Below are 21,187 nucleotides of genomic sequence, written 5' to 3' on the forward strand. Positions count from 1 at the left end.
TTATATGCTGAAGAGAGTTCACTTAAGAATGTGTTCCAGCTTTAGACTGGCAAAGGTAGCCATGCTGCAAGGGCTGATTGAAAACCTCAGGATTATACAATATGTTATCATCTGTACCAGAATAACATCCCTCAACCACCACCGGGCCATGTCAGCTCTAATCTGGGGCCTCCTTTAGAACAGCTTCCTGATTTGTAAGGTAGCTGACTTGGAGACAAGGATATCCTTTGTCATTACAAAGAAAAACTATTTATCTTCTGTGAAAACTGGCAAGTAGTGGAACTTTGTGTTTTAGTCCACCTTTGACACTCACACTACACTTTTTATCTCAGTACTTAAGCACTTGTGAAAATACATCATTGACACACCCCTGGTGTGAGGCAAACAGTAGAGTCATTTGGCAGCCCTGTGAAAATGGGTTATAAGAAGACTGGAAGATGCTTATCTTTCGTATTTACTTTTCTTCCAAGGCCTTTTAGGTGTTTTCTGTCTTGTTCATTCTCATAGTGTTTGCCATAACAGTGAACACACACTGTTTGTTGTGGTTTTGCAGACAGACTGGTTTAATCACTCTGCTCAAGCCAGAAATATCATATCACATATTAAGTCTCCTCCTGCTCTTGCATTGAGTAAACAGATATAGGGCCTTCAAATTTTTAAGTTACATTCTTAAACAGTGGTATGTTGCTAAGAACTTTGCATTTATCAAGGGTGACAGTACAGCATATCTCTCAGGGACATTTTAAGTGTGATCCTGGTTGATGGCAGGGGATGACCAGGCAAACAAGCAGTGCTCCTGGGGTGAAATGCCACATTTAGGTGACCTCTCTTCACTGTCACTCCTTTACCAAATGCTGTGAACCCCTTCATAAACTTTGTGTGTTTTGACAATATCCCCTTTCTTCTCTCACATATCATCCCTTAAAGTAAAGGTGGGAGAAAATCAAAATGAGTTATCCCATGAAGAAAATATATCTGAGTACACATTCTACTCTAGGAGAGATTGTGTTAAAGAAGTTCGTCAGAAACCATCCATTTATGTCTTGACGGGAAATAAAATGTCATTCAGAGCAGCTCAATACTTTCTGAATTCTCAGTCCTCAACCTGTTCTCAGACCAGCCCTCTTCTTGGGTGGCTATCTCAAAAGTCCGCATTCTTCTAAAACAGGCTTTGTTTCTATTCTTTACTTCAGTTCAAGTTATCTCCCTGCCTCCCTCCTTTCTTCCTCTTCCACCACAGCATTTCTTGATTAAGAAAATAAATCTTTTTCTTCCTTCTTTTTTTTCTTTCTCCCTTTCATCCTTCTTCCTCCTGCAGCATGATGGATGTGATGTGATTCTAGATTCCAGGGATAGGAAGATTAATAAGACAGGATTTGCCATTTTCTCTCCCTGACTGGTGTCAAATGACTCCCTGAGATTTCCATGGACTTCCATAGCCATAGACTCAAAGGCTAAGCCAAGGCATTGAACCATAGCTCTATTCAACTCAGCACAATCATGAAGCTTTTGCTCAGTACTTACTATATACCTGGCTCTCCACTATTCACGAAGAATACTGAAATTACGGTACAGTGAGAGAGGCAGGCACTTAATTAAAATAAATACAGTAAGTGCAATAGAAAATTATATGGAAACTTGTAGGAAATAAACAGGGACCATGTACGGATTTTTGAAGTAGATGACTACTTGATCTAACTCTTAAATAATGACAAATGGTTAACCTGAGAAGGTGCAGTGAGCAAGGGGGAACATACTGTGTATGAGCATTATCCACTAGGGAGATAGCGTAAGCAAATACGTCATGGTAGGAAAATACAGCATGGTGGAAGCAGGCAATCACAAGCAATTTGGTGTTACTAGCACAGGTCACAAATCGGTAATCCTGAGCCAACCTTGCCCTGAAGACGTACTGCTCTAACACAAATACATTCAAATGCTTCACGGGGGACTTGTATACTTAGGATTGCCATAGGTCCTAGCATCCCTACTTCTTATACTCAGTCCACTTCACTTATTGAAGTTAACTGTCTAGGCCCTGGAAAATGGTCTAGAAACGTCATAATAGTGGCTAGATTTTATCTTCTAGGCAATGCAGAATCACCTTAGGAAGGAAAGTGATATGAACAACTGAGACAGAACATTTTGTCAGTTGTATAGTAAACAAACTGAAGGCAGGGAGACCAGGCTCAATTTACTTTGCCTAAACCGAGGAGGAACATGTGATTGAGACCTGAATTAAGGCAATGAAAGAAGAGATGCAGATTGAATGGGGATTCAAGGAATATTTTACAGGTTAAATTTGGCAGAATGTGGATGAAGAAGGGTGAGCAAAGGAGACCCAGTGGGAAGACAGAAGTAGAGTTATCTTGGACAGGTTTATTAAGACAAAGAATGCAAAAAATTATACAACAGCTAAGAGAGCACAGAGTAGAGGGTGAAGCCTTCAGTGGTAGAACGGAGAGAGCATGTTTACAGGCGTCACTTCTTTGTGACTTATCAAAGCTAGCTAACTCCAGTAACTACATACTAACGTCTAAGTTCCCTTTTTCTCCAGTTGTTACATACAAACCTTGAGCCTTGCATTTGACTTATTGTCTAATTGCCAGCTTGAATCCTGGCCAAACATATACCCATTTCAAATTAGCATATACAAACACATTCACTTACAGGGCAACCTCTTCTTCGAAATATAACCGAAGACAGCCCCCCAGAGACTCTCACTGGATAAACTAAAGCCAGCCTGATATTTGAATAATTACTGTAAAAAGTTTTACTAAAGACTTCCACAACTATCATATAATATTTTAACAGCTGAGGAATACGTAATAACACAAACCTAATGCAACATTCTACAGTGACAAAAATTCTCATTTAACTTATGATAATGAATTATCACATCTGATTGATAGTACCATTCTACTTAAGAACCTGTTATGGTGTTAGGACAGAAAGTTAAATCGTTTCTATTTTATATTTTATATTGTTTTAGTCATAGCCAAAGAAAATTGAAAGAGAGGTATTCACAAGTTCATGTTGAATATAGCTCCGTTTAACCATTACAAAGTTCATGGAGAGTACAGGAAGTGAACTACTTATTGCTTACACTGAAAGGAACACTTGATGTACTCAGCCCCCTCCCAGATAGATGTCTAAGCTGCAGAGAAAAGGAAATAAAGCAGATATTTCTAATACTAATTAGCTTGTGCTATATAAACACTTTATACTGAGAAAGGGCTTTGTCATTTGAATTTAGGGACATTTCAAATCTATGGCTCTTATTAAAGGAGATAACTTTTGACAAACACCATTGTTTGATTCGTCCTTTCAATGTTAATTCTCCTGTGCTGGGCTTCTTAACTCTTGATTTATGCACCACTCTCAGTGAGTAACCAGGTTATTTATACTACATGCAAAGTTAGATGAAACGATCATTAATATCCAGTTCTTCAAAAGATGATGATCCCTAGGAATTCCAATCAATGACTCAGAAAGTAGAGGTACCCTCCTCTTGTTGCTAATCAAGTTTATCTTCCAGTTACAAGTGGGAAAATGTTGATTAGTATACATTACAAATTATCAAATGGTATAGCACTAAATTATTCAGAAAGAGAAAGGATAGATTTTCCAGGGCAGGAGAGGCAGCTTTTTTCCTTTCACAGAAAATTCTAGCAACATTATGATAAATTCACATTTATTTATAAATTGTTGATACAACTTCATATTTCTCTCAAAGTATCAGACATCTCTTAAGATAGTTGTTCAAGTTTATATAACACTAATTTCAACTATTGTTCTTATCTAAATCTAAACCAATGTCTTCACAAACTTGATCCTACAATCTGTGAACTCTAGGCAGCCCTTGCCCAGTTACATGGCTCTCAGTTTCCAGGTCAAGTCAGAAAAGCTGACATGAACAAGCCTCTCCGTGTTTCCTTCATTTCTGGCAAGAACTTAGGAGGGAAAAAAATGAACAGGGTAAGATTAGAGTTCCTTTGAACCCCAGTATGATCCGAGACTCTGGTTTGAGTGAAAGTGGCTTCGGGTGATGATGTCATTTACACATCAATGTCTGTTTCTCCTGTTATCATTGTTCCACAGAGACTGTTTCTGTTAGAACTTCAAAAAGTCCTTTATGGCTTACAAGTGCGTGCAAGCTATCAACAGCCAGTTTCCTTATTTGTCCTTTTCTCCCTTGGCTCTTTTTCTTCTCTTGACTATTACATTAAAACAGACTTGAGCTTACTGGGTAGTTTTGTTCTAATAATGCTGGCACACCCTGCTGTACACTGGTAACACACTCAGCACTTACTCTGACATTATTCTGCAGCTCAACATAGCTGATATTCATCCATCCTTCGGCCTTGGCAGCATTTCAATAACCTTTTTTTCGCTGCTGTTCTGGCTAAATGATCATGTTTTATAACTTTTTCTAGAATGATTTTTTGGTACAATTTTCTCAACATGATTCGTTAGCATCAGATATAAAAATGAACAAGTCCCTTCAGTCTTTTTCATCACCCTATTTATTTTGTCTTCTTAATGAGATGTATCACCACCTAACTGACTTTCATTTTCAAATCTCCTTCTGTCCTTTTATTTTCTAGACTCCCCAATGCACCCACACATTTAAGCATTATTTACTAGAAGAATGCTACAGCTGGTTGTTTCGGTGCTTTAAACTAAAATTCTCTCTTAATAATATCAAGAAAGGAAAACTAAAATATTTTAAGTCTCAAGAGTAATGTCATGGAACCTTTACCTGCTAGAGTGTAATGTGAGGCAGGGTAGCCTGAGCTATCGACAGATCTTTTTGTTACAAAAAAATCATGAGAGTCACTTATTGAGACTACCCATTGGATTCTTCAGATATATTATCAATGAATATTGCAAAATAATTCAAATGAAGAATGCATATATTTCATTTGAAATCACCCTAAACCATTAATAAATAAATCTAAAATAAATTCATTCAGAGATACTGAACAGTACATCAATCTTCCTCCCCTGTACATACTTCTACAGATTATGAGAAGGAAAGTGAAAGTGAAATAATAAGGTGCTATGAGAGATGGTCAATGGAACCATAACTCTGCTTTTCTGAAGTACACTTCCTAGATTCAACATCACCAGAATCTCATTATTAAAAGGATCAAGGTCTACATTTAAAGATCTTGTTATAGGTCAGACCATGCTGTAAATCCCTCTGGAATGAGGTAAGCTTATGTAGAACAAGATCATATATGTGTTTATATTGAATGTTTTTAAAGAATGGGCTCCAATGAGTAAATCCCAAACTACCTGTTTTGAGGATGCAAAACACATAACAAAATACAACATATCAAAATTATTATATCAAAAATCATAGTCAGCAGCATTGTTGCTGAGCCAGCTAATGAGGGCCTCTGCTCTGGATCTAACTATGCCAGGTGGCACCAATATGAATAGGAGACAAAGATGTTTCATTTCCTCCTCCTGGAAAATCATTACAGCCCATCTGCTAAGCTTTCTCGTCTCTAGTAAACATGATTTCCAGATTCTTACTTGCCCTGTTAGCAAATCTTACAGCATTTAAGAATCTCTTCTGTCTTCTAAGAACAGCTATAGCACAATCATGTCATTTACCAGCATAACCTCAAAATTTCAGCATAAATATTGATAAAATTAGAGATGCTAAAGTGGTTGATATCAAGTCACTGATAATCAAAAGATGCAAATAAGAAAGGATAGCAGTACTGTGACCTAACCAGAACTATATGAGATAATATACATACAGAGGCCTAACATAATCCCTGGCACAAAATCTAACACCTCCCATCTCCCTTCTGAAACAGCCCGCAAAAATGCTTTAAACTAAGAAGACATTGAGTAGCTTTTATTTCTTCCTTGTTTGATAGAATTAAATAGCTTTTGTTTTAACAAAAAAGTGTTGTTCAATTATTCTGCCAACCTATAGCTTTTAATTCAAGCATTTAAATCAAATTAAACAACTGAAGTATGATCTGAATAATAGCTGGGACTATCTCAGACTCAAGACAGTTAGAATACAATTTACTTCTCTACAAAATAATTATAAACTTCTTAACTGACATGATTTACTGCTCACCAGAAACCTGAACTCAAATGTACATATTCTTCAAAGAGATACAATAATAATAAAGTAGTTCAGGAAGAATGCCACCTACTAAAACAAAAGGATGATGGGGAAAGAAATGAGAAAGTTTAATGGGAAGTTAGATATTTCTGAAATCTGAAATGGCACTTTACATTACCAGAATACATTTCGATAAGAATCTTGGCCCCAGGCAAATTGAACCATGAAAAATCAGCTCCCTGAATGTTCCTGTCAGAGGCCAGTGATGGAGGGATCCCTGTAAATTCTTAATCTGCTTTTTTTTCGGGGCAGGACAATATAGCTTTGCTGAAAGGAAGGTCGAGCTGCTGAACTTCCACAGTAGGTAACCCAGAAAGCAATCAAGCTGAGCTGGCAGGGAGTGGATTCCCACTGAACTCTGTAGCCAGGGCTTTTCTCCCCCTCTGCAGGTACCATACAGAAGGGAAGATTCCTAGGACCTGTGGCTTAATTTCTCTGGCTACCGCGCTAATCGCACGCATCTTGTAATTACTGTCTTTCTTTCTTCCTCCAGACTGTCATTCTTCTGTCTCTTTGCTCCATCCCACAGGCAGGCAGTAGCTATACAAAGGCCGAGCTAGTTAGCCAGCCACCTGAGGGAACTCTGTACCTCCACTGCGCTCACCCATGCCTTTTTTTCCCCCTTCACTTGTCACCCCTCCCAGCCTCCCTACTAAAGAATATTTAATTTGCATTCTTTCCCAGCTAACGCAGAGTTAAAGGGAATTGCTTCAATAAATGAGACGCCTGTGCGGAAAAGCCTCAGCAATCTTTGCATTAAGTCTGGATTCCTACGGAAATAACCACATATCTCAGATACAGCCAGGATACCACAAAGAGATGTCCTCAGCTTCCTCGAGTGGTATCAGAGCTAGCACGGCCACGTCATAAGCATCTTAACAAGTGTGACCTGTAACTCTTTATCCCGACCTGAACACTGGAAGTCTTTTCACACTGATTTATGGCTTTTCAATGGTCACAACTGAGAATTTTCTAGTCAAGCTTGTAAAGAAGTTATAACAATATGTGTGACTATAAAATTGAACAGGAGTGGGGCTTGTGCCTTGCCTACCAGGCCTAGTTTGCTTTCCGTGGGTCATGAACATCCTTTTCAGTCTATGTAAGTACAGGAAGAGGCTAACAAAAGAAAATTCAAAAGGCTCTGGCTTGTAGAGCCATATACATCTTTCAGTGTCATTGCTGTGTGTCTTCCTAGGACCCTGGGGTAGGTGTGCTAACCACTTATGTAAAAGATTGATTGGTTTCCAGTCCTGGAGCATCTGGAGGCATTGTGGAGACAGTTTATGGTAGCCCTGAAGGTGCAAAGCACCTCATACCGTGCTGAGGTGACCCCATTGGTAAAGTGTTAATTGGCTCTGAAGGGAGCCTCATCTGGTCATCCCAGATGGAGATGCAGATTTATCTCCCTAGATTGAAAATACCACAAAAATGCCAAGCCACCTTCTGAGAAGAATGGAATTGATGCTAGGCAATAACAGATTGTCAATATAATGAAAGGTTAAAGAGCAATCAAATGACTTGTACTTCCCCCATTTACTATAATGAACAAAGCTGAAGTGCTCACAGAGCATAAAAGCCACTTAACTCAACCGTTTTAATTTTGAAAAATATTTTAAATTCCCATGTCAATCAACTCTTGGGTTGTGGTCAAAACAGTAAAGTATACTCAATAATTATAAATAAGTCAGAAGGAAAAATGATGTATATAGACCTAGTTTAATTCACACTAGACACCGCTTGTGTGCTTTAAGTCAATCATCTAGAGCTCGCTTAGAATAGCATATACCTCAGGAAGACATTAAAGTGCCTTAACTCTGGCTTCCCCTAAAACTAAGCCTAAGAATTAAGAACCAGTTGTTGCTTAATTTTAAATATTACTGTTTTCTTGTTAAATCTCTACCTCCTCAGGTTTGAGAAATTATATCATAAGACACCTGACACAACATCATCAATGTAAATGATTACAACAAATCTTGATATGTGGCACTTGGCTCAGAATACGGAAGCGGTCATCTTTATGCTCAAAAAAGCATTAGAAAATAGGTAAAGCGGTGAGAATACATCCTCTTCCATTGAGAGCACCTTTCTTCAAATAATGAATTTCATTGTGGCTGGAAGATAATGATGATGATTCACAACTATTGCTTATCCCTCATCAGTCACTGAACTAAATATTTTCTGTAGGTTTATGAAATCTCTAGCATCACAACCACCCCTCAGAGTAGCTATTATTAACCCAATTCAGGTATCTAAATCTCTAAAATCTTCAAAAGGTAGGTGAGAAAATATAATTAAATGTTTCAAATATTGATACCTTTAAAGAATTTGTTATTCTGAATTACGGAGTAACATTATTTATGACTCTTTGCTGGTACAAGTACATGTCTGTTTTTTCATTTTAACACCAGACTGAACATGTGGGAAAAGAGCCACAAGATTAATCTTTACTTAGGTGATTTGTGAACAATACTTACAATAGAACAAGCTATACTCAGCTCTTGGAGACAGATGGGATCAGCTACCACTGAGAGAACAGAGACAAGTTGGGACACAAAACCTCGACTATCCCTTTGACCCCTTTGATGTTCTCTGCACTCCAGCTTGGATTTACACAGTGAAAGGGCTGGTACGATCCTGTCTGTTACTGCTGCTTCAATATGCTTCAGGCAAGCTGGTGAGGAAATTTTCCTTACCTTGACTATTCCGCTCAATAGAAATTGTTTGGGAAAGGCTCTAACCTGAAAAGTTGATGTGGAATTTGATCAGTATGCTAGGCTCACCACAGAGGTTTAATTATTTAGCATTCTGTTTGTTCATGTGAAGAAAAATTAAATGTGTTTGTTTGATATAGTTTCTCACTGCACAGCCTCAAAAGCAACATAATAACTAAGAATGGGACCACTGAAGGCTGCACTTTCTATGACCCATTTTCCCCTCATCCTTATATATAGGAATTCATTTTAAGAAATAGTTTCTTGTTTTTTGGTTTTATTCCCTGTAGAATTAGAGTACTTCTTCACTCATCTAAGTATTCCAGAGAAATAAGTATTCAACATCTAGATGAGTTTTCTATATCATTGAAGCTTACCCCTGTTAAAGCCAAACTTCTTTAAAAACCAGTTTTGATCAACGTTTTTCTAAAACTTCCATCTGAATAATTAAATATTTTGAAATTAACTTGAGTAAGAACAAGAGAGCATTCATATATAATCAGTCATGTCCCTTGTAAAGTCTTTCTAAATATGAACTGTATATATTGAATCTAATTTTCCCAATAAAACAATAAGCCAGTTTTATATCCTTTGCCAAAGGCCCGAGGTTGATTGAGGCAGCATCATAATCATGATCACTCACACACTTTAAAACAGCAACAATAATGGAAACAAAAACAAATTTAGGATGTTACAGAAACTTAAAATAATGTACTACTCTATAATTAATGTTCACCATATACTGTATTAAGCTCATATTGTTTTGTCTATAAAAAGAAAACATGAGATAAAGTAACACTTTCAATCAGAACAACTTTGGGGAGATTTTATAGCAATCATCAGGGAGGGTTTTACCAGGGACATGAGACTAGTTATAGCACTTTTTAACACAAGCTCCAGAACACATATTGTGTTGCCTCTTAACATTCTCATTGCACGGGTTTTTTTTACGTCAAGTGTAGAAATTCAAGCTAAAATCATTTTTTCCACCTTTGAAATAAGTGTTTTTTATTCTTATACTGCCCTTTCATCAGTATAAGCAGCTTTACCTTGTGCCATTAAGAAAGTGAGTACTTCATATGAAAATCATATTTGCACTCAATTTTATATCGTTTGGTTACCTACTATTGAATTGCCTTTATAGGCAACTCAGAAGCATGTGATATTGAATTTAACCGTAAGTCCACAAAATCAAAAGTCTTTGCCTCTTAGTGAGGCACTTTTGTACAGCCATTTTAAAGAACTATTAAAGCTCAGTTATGTTGCATCATTCTAAAGTACTGAATTATTATGAATAGTCCAACCAGACCACAGAGCTGGATAGCCTATGAGAGGCGTTAAAGGTAAACAGGAGACAGTTTTGGGGGGGTTTGTTTGTTTGTTGGCATTCCTGTTCACATCTTTTAAAAAATTACATTTTGGGGAACTTCCCTGGTGGTACAGTGGCTAAGACTTTGCCTTCCAGTGCAGGGGGTGCATGTTCGATCCCTGCTCGGGAAGCTAAAGTCCCACATGCCTCAGGCCAAAAAACCAAAAACATAAAACAGAAGCAATATTGTAACAAATTCAGTAAAGACTTTAAAAAAAATGGTCCACAATAAAAAATAAAATTTTGTGATTATGATGGTCTAATTATGAAGATGTTTGAATCCTTGACAAACTAAATGCCCAGCTGCAGAAGCCAAATAAGTTAACCATTCAGCCACCACAGATTGTCAGGGGGTGTTTCCAGAAAGAATCACAAAGATCTATAATCCCTTATACAGTCATGAAAGTACTGAAATCAAAGTATTGGTCCTATGCACTGCAGATACATACTGTTTTAATTCCTGTACAAGATTCCAGACAACCATGTGTTAAGTTAAAAAAATTCTGTGTTTTTGAAGATGGTACAAGAATTTGGAAAATATCTCCCTAATCTTTGTCTTTGAGGGAACAAATCATTCTAAAACACAAAGGAAAAAATAAACCAAGACAGAGGCCAAAGAGAAAAAATTCAGAAGTAGCAGAAAGAATAATCAAAGCCAAAAAGTTTGAGAGTGAAGAAATGTGACACTATGACAGATATAAAAGCAACTGAGGTTAAACAATATTAGAGAAGAAGTATGACAGAAATCCCTAACCTCCAGTTATGGCAAGACAGAGGTATGCCTAAAGTTCTCCTGCTAAAAATATATAGAAGTGCAAAAAATAATAATATAAAAGTATTATAATTATTTTGCTGAGTTTTCAAGAAATAAAGGGGAATACCTAGGCTAAAAGGAAAAACAGAAAAGGAGGAACTGAACACAGTAGCAGTCAGCTACATCTGTGATTTCTATAATACAAGGTGGTGAAATGTAGGTGAGAGGGTTAACATGGGGGTGGTAGTCAGTATTTCTCACCCAAATCTTTTGGTTGTAAAGTTTACAAGTGAAGAGGAGACGAGACATTGTACCCCGCCGAGGGAGGAGTTGGAACACATGAATAAAGGCAGGACCCTCAAAGGGACACGTCCTTGGTATAAGGATGGACCAGAGAAATTGTGTCCACCACCACTGGGAGATACTGAGGTAGGCGTTTCTGTCATGACTTTGGATGGCCAAAATAAAATTAAAAAGTAATAAAAATAAAAGCTTCTCTGAGAATTCTGTACATGTGCCCCATGTTGACTTGAAGTTTAAATTATAATCTCTTTATGATCTGGAAAACCTTAAGTCAAGAAATGAATTTTTAAATTTATTTTGGGCGCATAATAACACTGAGGCATGTGGCAGAATGTGAAGCCACTTCAGAGTGTTAAACCATTAATTCAGGTCACACACAATTCCCACTGATAAAGTCACAGTGAACATAAGTCCACAATTAAAAATCAAAAAATGCATAAGAAAACAAACACATGATAATGAGCTAGAGTAACGGAAAAAAAAATAAGACAACCAAGGGGATTAAAAATTCAAGAACTTGAGATGGCAAATAATCAGTTAGATATTATAAAATGTGTTTTGTTTTTCCAGTTTTATTGAGATACAATTGACATACAGCCCTGATAAGTTTATGGTCTACAACATAATGATTTGACTTACATATATCATGGAATGATGATCACAATAGGCTTCATAAACATCCATCATCTCATATATATGTACGTTAAAGAAATAGAAAAAAATTTTTCCTCATGATAAGAATTCTTAAGACTTACTCTTAACAGCTTTCATTTATAATGTACAGCAGTGTTAATTATATTTATTATGTTGCATATTATATCCTTAGTACTTCTTTATCTTATAACTGGAAGTTTGTACCTTTTGACTGCCTTTATCTAATTCCCCTTCCCCCCACCTGGCCTCTGTTAACCACAAATCTGATCTCTTTTTCTATGAGTTTATTTGTTTGTTTGCTTGTTTTTGAAGTATAATTGACCTACAACACTGTTAGTTGGTACACAACATAGTGATTTGATATTTCTGTACATTTCAAAATGGTCACCACAATAGGTCTAGTCATCATCTGTCGCCATACAAAGATATTACATAATTATTGACTATATTCCCCACACTGTACATTTCATACATATGACCCATTTGTGACTGAATTTTTTTTTTTTTTTTTTTTTGCGGCATGCGGGCCTCTCACTGTTGTGGCCTCTCCCATTGCGGAGCACAGGCTCCGGACGCGCAGGTCCGGCAGCCATGGCTCACGGGCCCAGCCGCTCCGCGGCATGTGGGATCTTCCCGGACCGGGGCACGAACCCGTGTCCCCTGCATTGGCAGGCAGACTCTCAACCACTGAGCCACCAGGGAAGCCCCCTGTGACTGAAAATTTTTATCTATTAATCTGCCTCACCTATTTAAAAAGTGTTTTGAACAAAGACATAAATAAAGGAATTGTAAAAGAAAGCACATGTACACACATGCACAGAACTCAGAAATAGGAACAAAGAGATGTGAAAAGGACAAAGAAAGCCCTACAAAAGAAAGATATGGCCACTGGAATTTAAAAATAAATAGCAGAGTAGACATAGTTGGAAAGAGGATTAATAAACTGGAAAAAACAGTTCTGAGGAAATTACACAGAACAAGTACAGAAAGATTAAGAGACAGTAAACACAGAAGAATTTAAGAGGTATGGAACATAAGATGAAAGGATCAGCTTACTTCTAATAGAATTTACAGAAGGAGAAAAGAGATAAATGATAGGAGAGAAAATATGTAATGAGATAATAGCACAGTTTCAAGAAGGAGCACAAGTCCTATACTGCATAAATAAAACTGAGTTCCTTTCTAGACACATTGTAATGAAACTACTGAAAACCAAAAAAGGTGTTAAAACAATACTGAGATAAAATAAAAGATTATACATAAAATAATATTTAAATTAATAACCAATTTTTTACAGCAAAGTAGAGAGCCAAAGACAACAGAAAAATAGCTTTATAACACTGGTGGAAAATACCTGTCAACCTTGAATTCTACAACCATATAATAATTGTCAGTTACTACTGAAGATAAAATTAAGATGTTTTCAGTAAAGACTATGCTTGTTATTAATTATGATCACCAAAAACTGCTAAAGAATGCACTTCAGGAATAAAGAGAATAAAAGAGAGAATTCAAATTAACAAAATACAAAATGAAAAACTGAAAATATCCACAAACACAGCAATTAAAATAATAATAAACATTACGACACAACTATAAGCCAAAATTGGTTTTGTGAAATCCAAAGGAATAAACAGAGACTCAGTGCAGATCACTTAATCAGTTTTCTGGGTAAAAGAAAACTCACAAATATTAATCAACCCACAAATATAAATATTCCCCTCCACTCTCAGTAACCACCTAGAAAATATAATAAAAACTAAGATGCCACTATCAAATGCAACAAAACAATAAACCATCTACAAATTAATACAGCAAAAATCCTCATGGAGAAAATTTTTTAAATCTTTGAAATGGCATAGAAGTGGTTCTTAATAAATGGAGAGATATAGCAGTCATATAGAGCTACTTGCATCTCCTAGCCCATGAGCCTGACTCTCTTCATGCTTTTTGTGTTTTTTAACTGATGTATAGTATTCAATTATAGGAAAATAGATGTTTAATTATGGGCCTATAGGTCCAAACCCAGTACTATAAAGGTATTATCCTTGAGTTTGTCTTAAATTTTAATACTTTGATTTTCAAATTTACTTTTAAATAATGTGGAATTGATATTTTGTGTATTGTTAAGATAGACGTGTAATTTTATTTTTTTTTACTTTTGAAAAATTAGTTTCCCCAGCATCATTGATTGGATAGTTCATCCTCTTACCACTTATTTGTAGTTTCTCTTCAGTCATAAATTAACTTACCATGAAGTGTTTGTTTTTTTCTCTTTCCTTTTCCATTGGTTTTAATGTTTACTCCTGTACCAATAGCTCACTTTCTTAATCATGAAAACCTTACAAAAACCCTTGATGTTTCTCACAAATTATCCTGATCTATTTCTTCATTTTAAAAATTGCCTTAGTTATTCTTCATCTTTAGCTCTATTTTATAAATTTTTAAGAGGAACTTATCAAATCCTCCCCTTGCCCCACAAAAATATTTTGTGATCTGAGTGAAATTACATTTAATTTATAATTAATATGGAAGGAACTCACAGCTTTAGAAGATTGAGTCTTCCAACTTGTGAACACAATATGGCTCTCCAATTGCTCAGATTTTCTTTAATGTACTCAATAATTACACTTTTTCTAGAAAGTACTTAGAGGTTTTGTTGCTATGTGAGTACTATATAATACTTTCGAATTAGTCATTACTAGTGTTTAGGAATTCTGATGATTTTATTAAATGTTGGTCTTCTGTATATGCACAGCAATCTCATTGAATTCTCTTATTAGTTCTCAACATTTGTCTGTAAGTTCTTTATATCATCATCACCAAATAATAACTTTTTTCCCTTATTTTCCAATAAACTTTCCTATTTTCTTGTTTTTGTTTTTCTTTTCTTATTATTTGGCCTAGGGACCTACATTGAAATATTTAAGAGAGCAATGATAGCAGGCATCCTACTCTTGCTTTTGCCTAGAACTCTTGGTAAGGCTTCAACATTCCCAATATGATGATTTTTGACAGATATATAGAATCACTATGTTGTGCACCAGGAACTAACATAGTGTGGTATGTCAATTATACTTTAAACAAACAAATGAAATCACAGAAAAAGAGATTAGATTTGTGATTACTGGAAGCAGCGGGTACAGGTGGGGGAAATTGGATGAAAGTGGTCAAAAAGGTACAAAGTTCTAGTTATAAGAAAAATGAATACTAAAAATGTAATTACAAGATGATAAATATAATTAACACTGTTGTACATTATATATGAAAGCTGTTGAAAGAGTAAAGCCTAAGAGTTCTCTTCACAGTGAAAAAATATTTTTTTCTTTTCTTTTCTTTTGTATCTATATGAGATGATGGATGTTCACTAAACTTATTGTTTAATCATTTATTATGGTAATCATTTCACAATATATGTAAGTCAAATCTTTGTGCTGTACTCCTTAAACTCATACAGTGCTATATATCAATTATATCTCAAAACTGGAAGAAAAACATAAAATAAAATAGTAATACTCAGCAAATGGGATCAAGGGAATTTTTTTCAAGGAAGAAATGTGCTCTGAAACTGGACTGTGGGAATGGTTGAACAACTGCATAAGTTTACTAAAAATTATCAAACTGTACACTTGTAATGGGTGAATTTTATGGTATGTAAATTGTAACTCAATAAAAAATGTTACAACTAAAGGTACAAAAAGAGATGTGTTATCAAGTCATGAAAAAACATGAAGCATCCATAAATGCATATTAATAAGTGAAAGAAGCCAATCTGCAAGGGCTATATACTGTATAATTCCAACTATATGACATTTTGGAAAAGGCAAAACTATGGAGACAATAAAAAGATCAATGGTTGCCAGGGGTCAAGGGGAGGTGGGGTGGGAGAGATGAACAGCAGAGGACAGAGCATTTTTAGGACTATGAAAATACTCTATATGGTATTATAATGATAGATATATGTCATCATACACTTGTCCAATCCCATAAAATATGCAACACCAGAAGTGAACCCTAAGGCAAACTATGGAATTTGGGTGATTATGATCTGTCAATGTAGGTTCATCCTTGGTAAAATATGTACCATTTTGGTGGGTAATGCTGACAATGCGGAAGGCTATGTATGTGGGGTACCACGGGATATAAGGGAAATCTCTGTACCTTCCTCTAAATTTTGTTGTAAACCTAAAACTGCTCTAAGAAAATAAAGTCTTAATTTAAAAAATCAGTTATTCACCATATTAAAGAGTAAAACAGAAAGAACTTATGACAATCTTAATAGATGTGGAAAAATAATTCATTAAATTCTATACTGTTAATGAAAGAACCATATGATGATCTCAATAGATTCAGTAAAAAGCACTTGATAAAATTCTATACCTATCTGTGATTTTTTAAAAAACTTCAGTAATTAGAAACAGAAGTGTACTTTACTGATCTGATGAGGGATCCAGAAAAAATACAGTAAATATTAAAATTTGAAGGCAACTGAACAGGGGTAAGAAAACAATATCAAATATCAGTGTTTCTATTCAACATTTTACTGGAAGCCCTAACCAGATCAATAAGGCAGGAAGGGAGATAGAGAAATGGAAGTCATTACTCAGAGATTATTTGATTATGTCTGTAGAAAACCCAGAAGAATCTACAAACTATTAAAAGCAAGGTCACTAGAAACAAGGCCAAAATATGACAATTGACTATATTTCTCTATACTAGAAATAACTGGAAGATATAATTTAATAGAAAAACAAAATCATTTACAATAATATCTAAAACATCCACTACTTAGGAACACATATATAAAAACATTGCAAGACCTTCTACCTGAGAACTACAAAATATTGGTGAGAGAAAATAAAGACAAAAATAACTGGAGGGAAATACTGTATACATTGATTGGAAGACTCAATATTGATAAAATGCCAATTCTCTCCCAAATTAAGTAATCCCTTTCAAAATCCCAGCAGGTTATTTTGTGCAAATTGACCCTTTATTCTAAAATGGAAATGGAAATGGAAAAACTTAATATAGCCAAGGCAATACTGAAGAAGAAAAACTAAACTGCAAAAATTATACTACTAAATATCAAAAGTTATTGTAAAGCTAAAAATAATGACAGTAATGAATTAGCACAATGATAGCTAAGTAAACCAATGGAACAAATTAGAGAGTCCAGAAACAGACCCACTCAAAAATACCAACCTGGTTTGGATAAAACCCTACTGCAAAATTCAGTGTAAAGGATTATCTTTTCAATAAGTGGTTCTGGGTCCATAGGAAAAGAAATTAACCTTAATCCCTATGTAATATCATATATAAAAATTTAATCAAGAACCATCAAAATCTGAACGTGAAAGGTAAAACAATAAGGCTTCTATGAGAAAACATGTAAGACTATTGTTATGACATTAAGGTGTGCAACCACTTCTTAAACAGGATATAAATTGCACTCACCATAAAAGAAAAGATTGAGATAGTAAACTTATATCAATAAAATCTTCTATTTATTAAAATTCACCAACGACATAGTAAAACCACAAGCCATATACTGGGAGAAAATATTTGCAATACATATCTGACAAAATAATCATATATATATACATACACATATACATATAGAATGAATATAAATATATAAGTAAAAACAGACAATACAATAGAAAACTGGCAAGGAGACTTCAATAGGAACTTCACAAAGCAGTATATCCAAATAACCAACAAGGATATGAAAATATGTTCAATATTGTTAGTCACCTAGGAAATGCAGGTTAATACCAAAATTTAGTACCGTTACATATTCATCATAGTACTAAAATTAAAATGACTATACCAATTGTAGTGACGATGTGGAGTAATTTGAACTCTCAAATGCTTCTGATGGAAATTTCAAATTGGTTCATCCACTTGGAAAACTGTTTGGCAGCTTTACAGCAAAATGTGCCTAACATAAGACCCAGTAATTCCATTTCTATATATTCACCAAATAAAAATAGTGCTTACTTATATCAACTACACAATTCAAAATATTCAAAAATCCAGAATTCCATATTTGAGTTCAAATAATCTGAAACCAGAGACTTCAATGAAGTATATCCCAATAAATATGAGAAAAATATAGGGCGCGGTAGAGGGAGGACAAATACAATACTGAAGTAATGAAATAAAAAACGCAGTCATAATCACAAGGGAGAAGTCCATTAGACATACTTGTAATACGTTTATGCAACAGTAGTGCAAACTGAGGCTGGCTCTGTTTGACCCAATGATCTTATTACCAAGTTATGTATGGTGGTTGAAATTTTTGGTATTCTCTTGTTCCCTGGGGTAAAGAAATTTAGAGTATAAATGTTTCACCTCTGGTAAAATATAACACATTGAATGTTAATGTACTTGCTAGAAGGCACTCATCTGGCTTTAGAAGATATGCTTATTTTATTGAGCAGATCATATTTTGCCCTCAGAAATGCTGGACTGAGAAAATCAAGCTTGGTCAAATAGTCCAAGAAAACTATGCCATCCAGTAAATTTAAGAAACATGCAAGTCAACGTACATTCTCTGAAATAAAAGTTTTCTACAACTGAAAAGGCATTTAATGCTAGGGAGTTTGCCCCCAACTTTTGGGATGTTTTTAATGAGTACTTTCCATAGTGTTCATCTTCCCATTCATTTTGTGGTATTTGAGGTGACCTATCAATAACAAATTAAATATATTATGATTCTAAAGAAATCAGCATTTCTTAGATTCCCAACTAAACTTTAGTGCATTATTTATTTAGCTGAACTGTCACTCAAATTAACGAGCCCTATGTCTACTGGAAGTCATGAGGTAAGTGAAATGGGGATATCAAGCAATTTGTCCATGGCCACCCACATAGTTGTCCTGACTAGTATAAGTTAAGAAAGCTTTACGATTCCCTGCCCGCTGTTCATAAGACCACAAGACCGTACCTCATAAACCAAAATGGTGAAATTAAGTATCATAAATGAAAAGAATATTTTTATTTCCTCTAACCCTTTCCTTGCTACCCTGGAATTCCTTTTCTCTGTATGTCTGTGTAGATAAAAAAACTTTTTTTTAAATAATAAAGTTAAATAATAAACTGGGTTTTCTTTGCCCTATCTTTTTATCTTATAAAAACGGTGGTAAAGAGCGGGGGTGGGGTTAGGTAGGAGGATAAGAAGATAACTATAACCACCACTAACCCTTACATGTACGCTCGGGATGGGCCTCTGGTTCACACCCATGTCATCAGTGCATGGTGGGAGGTCAGTTTGGTCAGAAGAGTACTTATTTTTAAGACATTGAAAGCTATATATTAAGTGGTTGTGTAAGCAGTTAGGAAAAGTATTAGGAAAGTTTTCTCAGGATGTTAAGAAAAAAAAGGGTAAAAATAAAATAAAATGATGGAATCTGGAAGACACTTCTTAAAATTATAGTGTTCTCATGTAACAAGTGGAAGATTATGTATTATAGCAAAAACCTGAGAGGAATTAAGATCCAAATATAAACCCTTGCTTGCTAAAAAGAAAACCAATCCAGAAAATGGGATTTGAAAATGTAAGGGAAAGAGGTCTGTGTTCCCTTTCTCCCATACCGCTTGCCTTTCTTAATATGCTGAAGAATATTTGGGAAATAAAAGGACACATTTTAGAGACTGATAGAGTACCATCTAGAGGGGAAAAGGACACAGATGTGTCCCCGAATGTTTCTGGGGCAGGGCAAACAGATGAATGATAATGACTACTAGTGGGAGAGAGAATTTCAGGGGAAAGGAAATGAAGATGATGAGGTCGCTTTTAATGAGGTAGAATCAAGATACTCATGGACTACCCAGGTATGATATGTATGTAGCAAGTTGGTACATGTGAGGGTCTGGAGCCCAGGACAGAGATTGGTGTTGTAGATAAAAATTGTAAAGTTATTTGTTTAGAGTTACTATCTGATGACATAGGGTAGAATGGGGTTGCCTAGATAGGAGGTCAAGTAGGAATAGAAATGGATTAAAGACTCAGAGCCCTAGGACAACGACCTTTAAAGGGAAAGTAGAGGAAGAACAGCCTACAGTGAAGAGTGGCAAGGAGAACCAGAGAGCAAAGAGATAAAACTAAATAAGTGTGACACATAAACCAAGGGACACTTGTTCCAAGGAGGAAAGAGTACACTGCCTACAGCAGGGCCAGGACTCAAATGTATGCAGGATTGTCTGAGGAGCTGGTAGAAAGGGACATGAGAAGGTTTATCCAAGAGATTTTGGCTAAAGAAGAGAGGCCTTTCTTCACATATGCACCCTGTCAATAGAGAGGCAGCTGCAGAAGCCAAAGGAGTTTTCATTAGGAACTCTGAAACATGGAAGACCAGCTGGGCTGCTTTTCATGCCCAGATAACAAAGTGAGAAAGAGCCAAGAAGATGCTCCGACTTCACAAATTATAGCACGGCTGTGGGACATCTGATGATATCATCTCCACACAGATATCAAGGGTCCAAGGAGGACACCAGTAGCAGTGAGCAGTAGGTAGGGAAGTCAAGTCTCTTAAAAATGTAAATGACAGAAACCCAACTGCAGCAAGCTTAAGCAACACGGCCTCTGTGGCTCACAAACTAGGAAAAGATTCGGGGACTCATATACTGCTTTCAGAGCACATTCCTTTTTCTCCAACCGTAGTTTCAGCTGTCTCTGTAGGGCTTCATTTCTTTATCTTCAAATGTTTTCCTCCATGTACTACAATTATGTGCATGGATTTGTGTGTTTGTGTGTGTGCATTCTATTTGGAAGGGGGTGGAGACAGATGGCTTCTGGCAGACCTAGGTTCTTCTTCCAGTTTAATGACCTAGACAAAATATGGGTATTTGTCTTCCTACTTTATTATTTAGTAATCCCAGGGAAATCACCAATTCACTCAGATTGGCCATTTCTACTAAATACTTGTCCGGCAGTTTGATTGAGTAAACTCCCCTCCCCAAGTCAAGGGAGTTAGGGAGAAGCTGTCCCCGCAATGGAAGAGCTGGATGTAGAAAAATGAAATATAGGTTATTCCTGGAAACATGACCAATTGGCATCCACAGGCTGGTGAAGCCAGGGGAAGCTTGTATTAAGAGGGTTAAGTTCTGGCTGGGTCAAGTAAGGCAAGAATTGAAAAGGACCTATAGAATTAAGCAATTAATGGTCATTGTTCATCTGTAGACTAAGCAGCTTCAAGCAATGGTGAAAGCAAAAGCCAGATGGCAGTGATCTGAGG

The sequence above is a fragment of the Phocoena sinus genome, chromosome 12 (assembly GCF_008692025.1).
Source record: "Phocoena sinus isolate mPhoSin1 chromosome 12, mPhoSin1.pri, whole genome shotgun sequence".
NCBI lineage: Eukaryota > Metazoa > Chordata > Mammalia > Artiodactyla > Phocoenidae > Phocoena > Phocoena sinus.